This window comes from Protopterus annectens, chromosome 13.part0 (genome assembly GCF_019279795.1).
Source record: "Protopterus annectens isolate FY-2018-M chromosome 13.part0, PAN1.0, whole genome shotgun sequence".
NCBI classification, from domain to species: Eukaryota; Metazoa; Chordata; order Ceratodontiformes; family Protopteridae; genus Protopterus; species Protopterus annectens.
Genome location: NC_056747.1, coordinates 293,010,664 through 293,023,713, shown reverse-complemented (window position 1 = coordinate 293,023,713; position 13,050 = coordinate 293,010,664).

Here is a 13,050-nt window from a genome sequence, read left to right as displayed (position 1 = left end):
ACGGAAACATGATGCAAAATGGAAGATATTATAAAGGGCCTTCAGTATGGGGTGGGTGGTTAGGCACCGGGGTATTTGAGGAAGGAATATTGCAGGATCTTACACAGCAGTTTTTTTAGGAACCCACCAAGTTACAACATAATAATTATAAGATATATATATAGTTATTTTTTTCATCTTGTCAAAACAAGCCCTGGGCAGGTTTTATATATCTATTTTATTTAAAGAGAATGACCTTAAATGTCGACTCATGGAATGTGAGAGATTGCATAATAAAAATAGAGATCTTATTATTTCATCTTATTTCTAAGTCAGGCTAATATTTTGGCACCACCACCCAGAGACACGTTTACAGTGGGAGACTGGGATGAAACAAATGGATCAAAAGCATTGATAGTAGCAGCTGTTAATAGCTCAAAATCGGAGGGGTGGCCATTATAATTAAAACAATTACAGGGAACTATTACTGGCGTGAAACGCGGTAAAATGGAAGATGGTGTTACATTTTTGTTTATAACTCTTGTGAACATTAACAAACAATATCTTGCTTTTTAACCTTTTATGGTCACTTGTGAACAGCAACACATTTTCTTTTTGCAGATTTATAATATTCTTGTGGAATGTGAGAGGATTGCATAATAAAAATAAGAGATCCTTATTATTAAGACATTCTTAAGAACCATTATTTAAATCCCAGGCTAATATTTGCTTCTACAAGAGACACATTTAATTAGAAGACTGGGATAGGAAAAACAAATGGATCAAAGCGATGGTAGCAGCTGGTAATAGCTCAAAATCAAGAGGGTGGCCATTATATAATTAAAACAATTTTCAGGGAACTGTACTGGCGTGAAACATGATGCAAATGGAAGATGGGTTGAATTTAATCTGACACTGACCGCATCTATTAGTCCCCTCTCAGATAATTGTTCAAGCATCCATTGCTCCAAGCATCCATTGGAAGAAATGATAACCTTAACCTTATAGACCCTATTTCTTTTATGAACACAGCCCATAACAGAAAGGATATCTTTACATACTATTCAAAATCTGGAAAAATAATATAGGGCTGGTCCCAGATTGGCCAACAACACATTATAGACCCTATTTCTTTTGCGCGATATTATAACAGAAAATGATATCTTTTTACATACCTATTCAAAATGCCGTTATAGCATAACAGATTTTGCAGATTTCTATTTTGAGATATCTTCTACTAAAGACCATTATTTTTATTATAGGGGGATTGGAATGCTATTAATCTGACTTTTGACTGGCACTAGTAGATCCCCTATATAATTTCCAAGCATCCATTGCTCTGGAAGAAAATACTGGACCTTAACCTTATAGACCCTATTTCTTTTATAAGATATTATAACAGAAAGGATATCTTTACATACTATTCAAAATGTTATAGGGCATGGAAAATTCTTACACATAGGAAAATTGATTTCTAACTCTCTTTCAGAGGAAAAATTCTTACACCGGAAAATCGACCACTCCTTGAGCCCAGATCGCAAACCCAGATTTTTTCAGCCACTCTAGAATATCTCTTGGGATTGGTCTTACATTAGGTGCATCTTCATATAATAGTATTAGGTGCATCTTCAATCACGGAATAACAAATGAATTTGGTCAAAATGAAATACAAATTACTCTCAAATAAATTAATAACTGAAACAATAAAGGAAACATATCTTAATCTAGACACATCAGATATTCCTCTAGACATACAATGGGCTGCATGTAAAGCTACCCTTAGAGGTTTATTAATTAATAAGGCATCATATCTTAAAAAAAACAATATAGAAACAAAGAATTGCAGTTAAAATTAAAAATTCAAACCTTGGAAAATCAATATAGAGTGAGTCCTAATTCCTTATCATATGAACTATTATTAAACTCCCAGAAAGAATTATTGCTTTTACATCAACATAATCTTACTATATCAGAGCAAAGGCTCTTAGCTACATATTCTGAATGGGCACAGGTTCCTTCTAAAGTGTTAGCTAGAATAGTTAAAGGTAATCAAACTCTTCCTAGAATTTCGTCATTACAATATAATAACAAGATTTATAATACTGATCTGGAAATCATGCAGCTTTTTACATCATTGTTCTCAGAAATATATTCTAAGGAAAATAAACCTAGGGTTAAACAGCACATAATGAACTTTACATCCTCTATTAAATTTCCTAGGTTAAATGAACAACAAAAGAATACACTCTCTGCCCCATTGACTCTTAAAGAAATATCGGAAGCCATTGGTAGGCTCAAGGCTAGTAAATCTCCGGGTCCAGATGGTTTCACGCCTGAATTTTTAAAACGTACACATCTGTGCTTACACCCTTCTTCTGGAAATTTTCAACTACATAATGATTTATGGTATATCGGACTTGCACTGGAACATCTCAAAAACATTTTAATTTTGAAAAATAATAAAGAAAAAACTGATCCTAACAATTATAGACCTATTTCTTTGATTAACATTGATATTAAAATTTTAGCTTCTTTACTTGCTTATAGACTGAAACAAGTTTTACCATTCTTAATTTCTTCGGAGCAGGTGGGCTTTATGTCACATAGACATTCATGGGATAATACCTTGACAATTGACTCTCTTATATACTTTGCTAAAAATGACTCAAATCCACTGTATGCACTGATCCTTGATGCCTCTAAGGCTTTTGATAGGGTTAATTGGGATTTTATTTTTCACATCATGTCCTACTTCAATATACCAACTACTTATATAGACTTCATTAAAATTCTATACAAAAATTCTTCTACCTTTCTATACATTAATAGGAAAGCATCCAAAAGCATAAAGATCACCAATGGTACAAAGCAAGGTTGCCCATTATCCCCTTTTTAATTTAATTTATATATAGAGCCTTTATTATTATATATAGTACAAAATACCTTTCATAAGATTCCTAAAATTCTGAACACTAAAATGTCTCTATCGGCTTTTGCAGATGATCTTGTGATATATTTTCAAACACCTTGTTCGGACCTTTCAAAATTAATTGGTTCTATTGACAGATTTTCAGAGGCCTCGGGTTATCAGATTAATACTCAAAAAACACATATTTTTCTCATAAATCCGCTCGCCCACAAATCATATTTATTTCCAGACTCCGCTTTCCGGATGGTCCAGAGCTTTAAATATTTGGGGATTCTTATAAATCATAATGGTCTCTCCACATTTCAAAATAATTTAGCTAGAGTATGGTCGTCTATAATACTTGATTTGAATAGATGGAAATTGTTAAATTTATCACTTTTATCAGAAGCAGCAATAATTAAAATGAATATACTCCCCAGATTACTATTTCAATTCAATGCTGTGGATCAGTTAATTCCAAAATCTTTTTTTTCAAAAATTAACAAAGTACTGGCCAGTTTCTTATGGTTTCCCAAATCAGTAAGAATTTCTTACATTAATTTAATTTTTCCTAAAATTAAGGGAGGTCTTGGTCTTCCGAACTTTCATCTTTATTATTTGATTATCTCGGCCAACAAACTACTATCTATTTTGAATATTAATACTGTCAGCATCCTACTTGGACAAAATTGTGGTATCAGCATATTTTAACTAAAAATATTAACCCATTAGCTCTTCCTTTTCTTTCATTAGGTGTCATGAATAGTCTAAAAATTCCCAACTCTTTAAAACAAGAAATCAGTGCTTTTCAAGAACTTTTTAAAATTGTTAATCTAGACAATATATTTCAATTAATGCAACCTCTTCACTTAAACCCTGATATTAACTTAGACAACACACCTATTAACCTTTCAAATTTTCCCCTGATCAAGGATCTTACTGTTTGGGATCTGTTGCAATACAAAAATGAAACTCTCACTAATTTCATAAAACTCTTAAGGTTAATATTAAATATATAACTATTTTACGTCAACTGAGGGATGTGGTCAATGGAAGGTTTCTCCACACCAAATTAGACAAAAATGATCTCACTAATTACAAGATGGTTATACAAACCCTTACACTTCCAGAGAAAAAGTTATCTAGATCTTATAATCTTATAAATCAGATAACTCATAATACAGTTTGCCTTTTTTCAAATTATTGGGACAAACACAATCCTCATATATCTATAAAACAGAAACTCTCAGCTATTAAAAATACACTAGAATACTCGCCTTTCAAAAAACTCTTCTACACTCGATTAATGATTAACAATAACGCATACTTCACTCCTTCTAAACTTAATAAATTTGATGCCAATAAGTCGGCCTCATGTTCTTGTTGTTCTCATTCTAATGCAGATCTTCTACATATTTTATGGTCTTGTCACTACTCACACAAACTTTGGACTTCCCTAAAGGTCTGTTTACAGAAAATGGGATATCATAAATCCACCCTATCCTGGGAGATTGCAATATTACATATACCCAATATCTGCCTTTCCAAACTGGATACACAAGTGCTAATCTATATATGTTCACTTATAAAACTCTACATCACCCAAAATTGGATAGATCGTACTAAACTGAATTGGAATAATTTTAAAACCCTAGCCTGTACATATATTAGTGTGCAGAAAACAATAGTGAAAAGTCCCAAGAAGTTGTCTCATATCAACAAAGCTGTAGAAAAGGTATTACATATTATTAATAGTGAATAGTTGGCTACTATCCTTGTGGGATTCATAGACCCCAGTCTCCTTTATATTCTCATACCTGCTCTCTTTTAGATCTATACCTACTTTGATGTATTCCTTGGTTAACACTTGTATATAATGTATATAGTTATTGTAAGTGTTCCATATAAAATTGAGATAAAACATTTACAATGCAAATGCTGTGACATCATAATTATCTCCTAACTTTTCACTTTCTCAATATGTATTTTAGTTTAGTTTTTGTTGTTGCTGTATTTTTATTTCAATATTTTAAAATTCAATAAAAAGTTTTTTGAAAAAAAATCTTCTTCATGTTTGTCTTGTTGTTGTTTTTCCTCTTGATCTTGTTTGTCTTGTTGTCTTTGTCGTTAATGTCCTTATCGATCTTGTCATCATTCTGGTCCTCCTTCTTGTCAGTCATTCTTGTCAATGTCATCGTCATTGTCATCGTCATTTTTGTAGTCATTCTTGTCATTGTCATCATTGCCATTGTCTTCGGCATTCTTGTCATTCTTGTCATTGTCATCATCGCCATTGTCATCAGCATTCTTATCATTTTGTTTTCATTGTCATTCTCATCATCATTGTCATTCTTGTCATTGTCATTTTCGTTATCTGTCATTCTTGTCAGTCATTCTTGTCATTTATGTTGTCATTCTTGGCATCACTGTCATTGTCATCATTCTTGTCTTCATGATTCTTGTCATTTTCATCATTCTCTGTCATGCTTGTCTCTGTCATGATTGTCATCGTCCTTGTCATTGTCCTTCTCATCACTGATCAACTTCGTTATTGTTCTTATCATCCTTGTCTTGTCATTGTCCTTATCTTGTCACCATTCTCACTGTCCTTGTCATTTTCATTGTAGTTATTCTTGTTGTGGTTCTTGTCATCATTCTTGTCCTTGTTGTCATCATTATCGTTGTCCTCGTCTTTTTGTCATTATTCTTGTCAGCCTTATCTTCATCTTCTTTGTCTTTTTCATCTTGTCATTTGTCTCTTTCATCTTGTTTTGTCTGTGTTGTCACTGGTGTTCTTCCTCTTGTCCTTCATGTTCATTTTCTTTTTATTCTTGTCATTGTTGATCTTGTCATCTTTGTTGTCCTTGTTTGTTTTGGTGTTCTTTTTTATCATCTGTCATTCCTCTTGTTGCCCATCTTGTCATTTCTCTTGTTCTTTGTTGTTGTTGTTCTTCTTCTTTCTCATCTTCATCTTGTTGGACTTGTTCTTCTTTGTGTTGTTATTCTTGGTGTTCTTACTATTCTTGTTAATCTTTTTTTTTAGTCTCGGTCTTCATCTTGTTTGTCTCATTTGTGTTCTTGTGCTTTGTCTTCATCTTGTTGGTCTTGGTCTTGTTCATCTTTGTCTTGTTCTTGTTTGTCTTCATCTTGTTGGTCTTGTTCTTAATGCTCTTGTTGTTCTTGTTCATCTTCTTTGTCTTGTTGTTCATCTCTGTCTTGTTGGTCTTGTTCTAGTTGTTGGTCTTGTTCTAGTTGTTGGTCTTGTTCTCGTTGTTGGTCTTGTTCTAGTTGTTGGTCTTGTTGATCTTTGTCTTCTTTGTGTTGTTCCTCTTGTTGTTGTTCCTCTTGTTGTTGTTTCTGTTCTTCACCATCATTGTCTTCTTCATCTTGTTGGTCTTGGTCTTTTTTGTGTTTTTCATCTTATTGTTCATCTTGTCCTTGTTCTTGTTTTTCTTCGTATTTGAGTTTGTCTTGTTCATCTTGTCATTGTCATCATTATTCCTCCAATTGTTCTTCATTTTTGTCTTGCTGGTCTTGGTCTTCCTTGTGTTGTAGTTTGTCTTGTTCTTGTTGTTGGTCTTGTTGATTTTCTTGGTCATCTTATTCTAGTTTTTGCTGTTTGTTTTCTTTGTCTTGTTCATCTTAATCTTGTTGCTCTTGTTCGTCATGTTCTTGTTGTTGGTCTTGTTGTTCTTGTTGCCCTTGTTCATCTTGCTCTTGTTCCTCTTCGTTTTCCTCCTTATTGTTCTTTGTCATCTTCATCTTTGTTTTGTAAGTCTTGATCTTCTGTGTTGTTGCCTTGTTGTTGATCTTCGTTGTTGATCTTTGTTGTGTTCTTGGTCATGTTGGTCTTGGTCTTGTTGTTGGTCTTGGTCTTGTTCTTTGTTCATCGTCTTTGTCTTGTTGGTTTTGGTCTTCTTGTTGCTCCTCTTCTTGGTCTTATTCTTGTTCATGTTCTTGTTCATCTTATTTGTCTTGTTGGTGTTGCTCTGGTTATTGTTTTTGTTATCTTCATCTTGGTGTTGGTCTTGTTCTTCATGTTGGTCTTGTTCTTTGGTCACATTATTGTTCCTCTTGTTCTTCCTCTTTTTATTTGTCATCTTTGTCTTCATCGTGTTGTTGGTCTTGTTCTTTGTGGTGTTCTTGTTGTTCATCTTGTTCTTGCTCATCTTCATCTTGTTGGTCTTGTTCTTTGTGTTCTTGTTGGTCTTGTTCATCTTCTTGGTCTTGCTCATCATGTTTGTGTTGGTCTTTTTGTTCTTGTTCTTACTTGTCCTTGTCATTCTTGTCATTGTTCTTGTTGTCGTCGTCCTTGTTATCATTCACAATCTTCTTCTTCTTGTTCCTCTTCTTGTTCCTCCTATTGTTCCTGTTGTTCCTCTTGCTGCTGCTCTTGTTGTCATTCATCTTGTTTGACATGTCATTGTTGTTCCTCTTGTTGTTCTTAGTGTTCTTGTTTTCTTTGTATTGTTCCTCTTATTCCTCTTGGTGTTCTTCACCATCTTTATCTTGTTGGTCTTGGTCTTGTTCTTCTTTGTGTTGTTGTTCATCTTCTACTTCTTGTTCTTTTTCTTGTGCTTCTTGGTCATGTTGGTCTTGGTCGTGTTGTTTTGTTGGTCTTTTACATACATCTTAATAGTTCAAGACACCAGTATTGGTGCATAAATCCCTGAATTTATTATAGCCAATGAACAAGTTAACATCATGCTGTGCTGTATCTAGGTGTGTCTAATATTTCTAACTACATCCCAAACCCCAAGTCTAAAGAGACTGACATATGCAAGTAGTACAGCAACCAAATGTATTGTAACCTTTGCTTAAATTCTCAGTTCAACATTTGCACATATCAGAGCTGACTTGAGAAAAATCCCAACTGTCCCTTGCAAATGCATTGGTGAATTTGGGACTTGACACAGGGGCATGCACCTCCCTTTGAAAATCTGCTGTACTTCATACCCTTACCCTGCTTATTTCTCAAATCTACCATGTTTAGCAGTATGGTAAAGGACAATTTTTCACTCTACTACTATGCCAATTCTTAATCAAGCTACTAATTTGTTGAGCTTTTCAAGCAGGGATAAAAATTGGCATAATGGCTAGTGGAAATATTGGAGTGAAATTTTGCATATGTCTATACCAAAAGCTGTGAAGACTTCAGGGAGGTCAGAGGTCAGCAGTTTGCTGGCATGAGTTGTGTTGTCAGCATATAGGTTCTTCCTACGACTTCATGATGTTTTCCTTGGATCACCAAGTGAAGAAGTTTGGCTTTCTGATTTTTCTAAATTTAGATATTTGTTTCAAAGTGTAAGCCAATGAATGAAAAGTTGGAATAGATGTTGTAGGACCACATTGGATTATAACGTCATGAGGATAGACTTCGTATTGTTTGCCTTGTTCTTGTTTGCCTTGTTCTTGTTGATCCTTGTCATCTTCATCTTGTTGGGTTTGTTCTTGTTGATCCGTGTCATCTTCATCATGTTGGTTTTGTTCTTGTTTGTGTTGTTGTTCCTCTTGTTGTTCCACTTGTTATTCTTTCTCTTGTTTTGTTTACTGTCTTCATTTTCTTAGTCTTGTTGTTCTTGTTATTTTTTTGCCTTGTTCTTGTTGTTCTTGTTCATGTTTGTCTTGTTTGTCTCATTGTCATCATTGTTGTGCCTCTTCTTGTTCATTTTCATCTTGTTGTTCTTTGTGTCCTTGATCTTGTTCTTGTTGTTGATCTTGTTGTTCATCTTCTTCTTGTCCTTGCTGTTAGTGCTGTTCTTGTTCATCTCCTTTGTCTTGTTGTTCATCTTCGTCTTGTTCTTCATGTTCTTCTTCTTGTTGGTCTTCTTGTTGTAGGTCTAGTTCTTGATCTTCTTGGTCTTGTTGCTGTTCTTGTTCATCTTCATCTGGTTAGTCTTTGTCTTGCTGCTGATCTTGGTCTTGTTCATCATCTTGTTGTTGTTCTTGTTGTTTTTGTTCATTTTTCTCTTGTTCATCTTCGTCTAGTTGCTTTTCTTCTTGTTGCTCTTGTTCTTCATGTTGTCTTTGATCTTGTTGTTGTTCATCTTTTCATCTTGCTCTTCTTGCTCATCTTGTTTTCATTTTGTTGGTCTTCATGTTGTTCTTGCTGATCTTGGTCTGGGCCTTGTTGGTCTTGTTTTTGGTCTTCTTGCTGTTGGTCTTTTTCTTGTTTGTCTTGGTCTTGTTCTTGTTGATCTTTGTCATTTTCGACTTCATCTTGTATGTCTTGTTCTTGCCCTTTGTGTTGTTCCTCTTTGTTATTGTTTCTCTTGTTGTTCCTGTTCTTTGCCATCTTTGTCTTCTTTGTCTTGTTCATCTTGTTCTTGTTATTGTCCGTGCTGTTTTTTGTCTAGTTGTTCATCCTGTCCTTGTCATTGTTCTTGTTCATGTTTGTCTTGTCATTGTCCTTCCTCTTCTTGTTCTTCATTTTCATCTTGGTCTTTATGTTCTTATTCTTGTTGTTCCTGTTGTTGTTAATCTTGTTCTTATTTCCGTTTGTAATCTTTTCTTTGTTTTGTTCTTGTTGTTCCTCTTGATGTTCTTTGTCATCTTCATCTTGTTGGTCTTGAACTTGTTCTTGTTCTTCTTTGTTGTTGTTCTTCTTGTTTTTGTTTGTCATCTTTGTCTTGTTTTTCATCTTTGTTTTATTGATCTTGGTCTTGTCCTTTGTGTTCATCTTGTTCTTGCTGTTCTTGTTTGTGTTCATCTTATTGCTCCTCTTGTTTTTCTTCGTCTACTTTGTCTTCATGGTTTTGGTCTTCTTTGTGTTATTGTTCTTGTTGGTCTTGTTCTTGTTTATCTTCTTGCTGTTCTTGTTCATCTTCATTGTCTTGTTGGTTTTGGTCTTATTCTTGTTCATGTTGTTCTTGTTGGTCTTCATCTTCATCTTGTTGGTCTTATTCTTGTTCCTTCATGTTGGTCTTCTCCTTGTTCTTGTTGGTCTTCATTTTGTTTTTGGTCTTGTTCTTGTTGGTCTTGTTGCTCTTGTTCTTGTTGTTCCTCTTATTTGTCATTTTCATCTTATTGGTCTTGTTCTTGTTTGTTTTCTTAGTGTTCTTGCTCGTCTGTCTTCATCTTGTTGTTGGTCTTGTTCTTTGTGTCATTGTTTTTTTTGTTTTCTTGTTTTTGTTGTTTGCCTTGTTCTTGTTGTTCTTGATCATCTTGTACTTGTTGTTTTTCTTGTTCATCTTGTGTTTTGTCATCTTTGTCTTCATCTTGTTGGTCTTGTTCTTTGTGTTATTCTTGTTGTTTTTCTTGTCATTGTTCTTGTTTTTTTTGTACTTGTCATTCTTGTCATTTTTCTTGTCATTCTTCTGGTTCTTCTTCTTGTTGCTGTTCTTGTTATTGCTGTTGTGGTTCTTGTTGTTGTGGTTGTTTTTGTTGTTCTTGTGGTTCTTATTCTTGTTCATCTTCTTTGTCTTGTTGTTCTTGCCTTGTTGTTGTTGCCTTGTTGTTGTTGCCTTGTTGTTCTTGTCTTGTTGTTCTTGTCTTGTTGTTGTTCTTGTTGATCTTTGTCTTCATGTTGGTTGTCTTCTTGTTGGTTTTGGTCTTGTTCATCTTGCACTTGTTCTTGTTCTTCTTGATCTTTGTCATCTTCTTGTTGTTCCTCTTGTTGTTCTTGTTGGTCTTGTTTCTCTTGTGTTCCTGTTCTTCACCATCATCTTGTTGTTGGTCTTGTTCTTCTTTGTGTTCTTGTATTTCATCTTGTTCGCTTTGTCCTTGCTGCTGCTGTTCTTGTTCATGTTTGTCTTGTTGTTGTCATCATTGTTGTTCCTCTTCTTGTTCTTTGTTTTCGTCTTCTTGCCCTTGGTCGTCTTATTTTTCTTTGTGTTCTTCTTTGTCTTGTTCTTTTTCATCTTGTTCTTGTTCTTTGTGTTCTTGTTTGTTATCTTTGTCTTGTTCTTCATCATGTTGTTGGTCTTGGCCTTGTTAAACCTCTTCTTTGTGTTGTTGTTCATCTTGTTTGTGTTCTTGTTCATGTTTGTCTTGTTGTCCTTGTCATTCCTCCTCTTGTTTTTCATCTCCATCTTGTTAGTCTTGTTCTTCTTTGTGTTCTTGTTCTTGCTGTTCATCTTGTTGTTCTTGTTTTGTATTATTTTTGTTCCTCTTGTTCTTTGTCATCTTCATCTTGTTGTTCTTGGTCTTCTTCTTTGTGTTGTTCTTGTTGGTCTTGGCATTGTTCTTGATCTTGTTTATCTTCGTCTTGTTCATGTTCTTGTTGGAATTGTTCTTGTTGTTCCTCTTGTTTCTCTTCTTGTTCTTTGTCATCTTGGTCTTCTTTGTTTCTCTTGTTCTTGTTTTTCTTGTTGTTTTTCTTGTTCTTGTTGTTGTTGTTCTTGTCCTTCATCCTGTTGGTCTTGTTCATGTTCTTGTTTTTCTTCTTGTTCTGGTAGTTCTTGTGGTTCTTGTAGTTCATTTTGTTATTCGTTGTCTTGTTGCTCATTTTCATCTTGGTTTTGGTCTTGTCCTTTTCTTTTATGTTCTTGATCTTGTTTTTCTTGGTTTTGTTCTTCTTGCTGTTCTTCATCTTCTTGTTGTTCACTGGTTGTGTTGTTGGTCTATTTGTCCTTGTTGTCATTCTTGTCATTGTCATTCTTGCTCTCATTCATGTTGTCAATGCTCTTGTCTTCATTCTTGTCCTTGTTCCTCTTCTTGTCATTGTTCCTCTTGTTTCTCCTGTTCCTCTTGCTGTTGTTCTTGTTGTCATTCCTCTTGTTGTTCTTGGTCTTGTTCTTTGTGTTGTTGTTCCTCCTCTTGTTGTTCCTCTTGCTGCTTCTGTTCTTTGCCATCCTCATCTTGTTCATAGGTAGGTACTAGGCTATCGTCCCGAGGGCCTACTTAAGCCTAGCCAACAAGGTTCCCTGGCTTATGCCCCCAAGAAAGTTATTTTCCTGTGCCACTGTTGAGCAGAGACACAGAAATGATCCCCGGGGTGTATTTCCTATTTCCCATCCACTCATCAAGATTTTTCTTGAAGAGTGCTAATGAAGAACTTTGCTTGACATAGATAGCCTGTTCCAGAGTATGGGAAGTCTCTGGGACAGGAATCTATCCCTCTAGCATGTCCTGTTTATTGTGGTGACCAGGTTTAGGTCCCTAGACCATGTAGCTTGGAAGGATTGGGAATTCTTTAGGTGTAGCATGTCCAACAGCTTTGGGTTTGACATGGCTTTATATGTTAGGCAGAGATCACCTCTGAGTAGGCGATATGCTATGGAGTAAAGCTGGAGTTAAGACACTGTAGGGCATCTGTTTGAGGCCAGTAATCCTCTTTGTGAGGTACTTCTGTGACCTTTCCAGCTGCTGCAGATGTCTTGTGAGGTACATTCCAAAAGGGGCGTTGTACTCTATAATGGGTCTGAGTGTTGAGTAGAGGGGAACAATGACCTCTTTTTTTTCCTGGATGAGAGCCCTTTTATGATGAGGTGTGCCACGTAGAAGGACTTCCTGACTACTGTCCACCTGTGTCCCAAGGTCTCTTATCACACATTCGGTGTTAAGTAGACTGTTGCCTATGTAGTAGTTCATGGGTACAGAGTTTTTACCAAAGGGAATGACCGTGCACTTTTTGGCATTGAGCTTGAGGCAATGGCTCTGACACCAGGCATCTGTCTCAGCGAGGCCTTAGGATTTCCACATCATTTGGGGACTTGACTATGGTTCCTAGTTTGCAGTCATTTGCGAACTTCATTAGCCAGAGGCCTTCTGTTGTTAGCCTGTACTTCAGAGAGGTAGATACCAAACAGAGTCCTCAGGACTGAACCCTGTGGTACTCAACTTGTCACTGGTTTGAGGTCAGATGTGGAGTGTGCAACTTTTACAGTGTGGGTTCTGTCAGTGAGCCAGTTGGCAACCCATCTTGTGATGTAGGGATTTATACCTCGTTTAGTGAGGTTTAGGTATAATTCTAGAATGGGGGATGGTGTCGAAAGCCTTGGCGAGGTGAAGATCAGCTGTGTGAACCACCTTACCCTCATCGACTGCTTTGACTGCCTCAAAGAAGTCGATCAGGTTCAGGAGGCATGATCTGCCTTTCACAAACCTGAACTGGGTGGGAATCAGAGTTTGGAGGTTACCAATGTCTTTGTTTATGAGTTCCATGATGATACATTCCATGGCCTTGCAGACCAGGCTCATCAGGCTAATAGGGCGATTAGTTC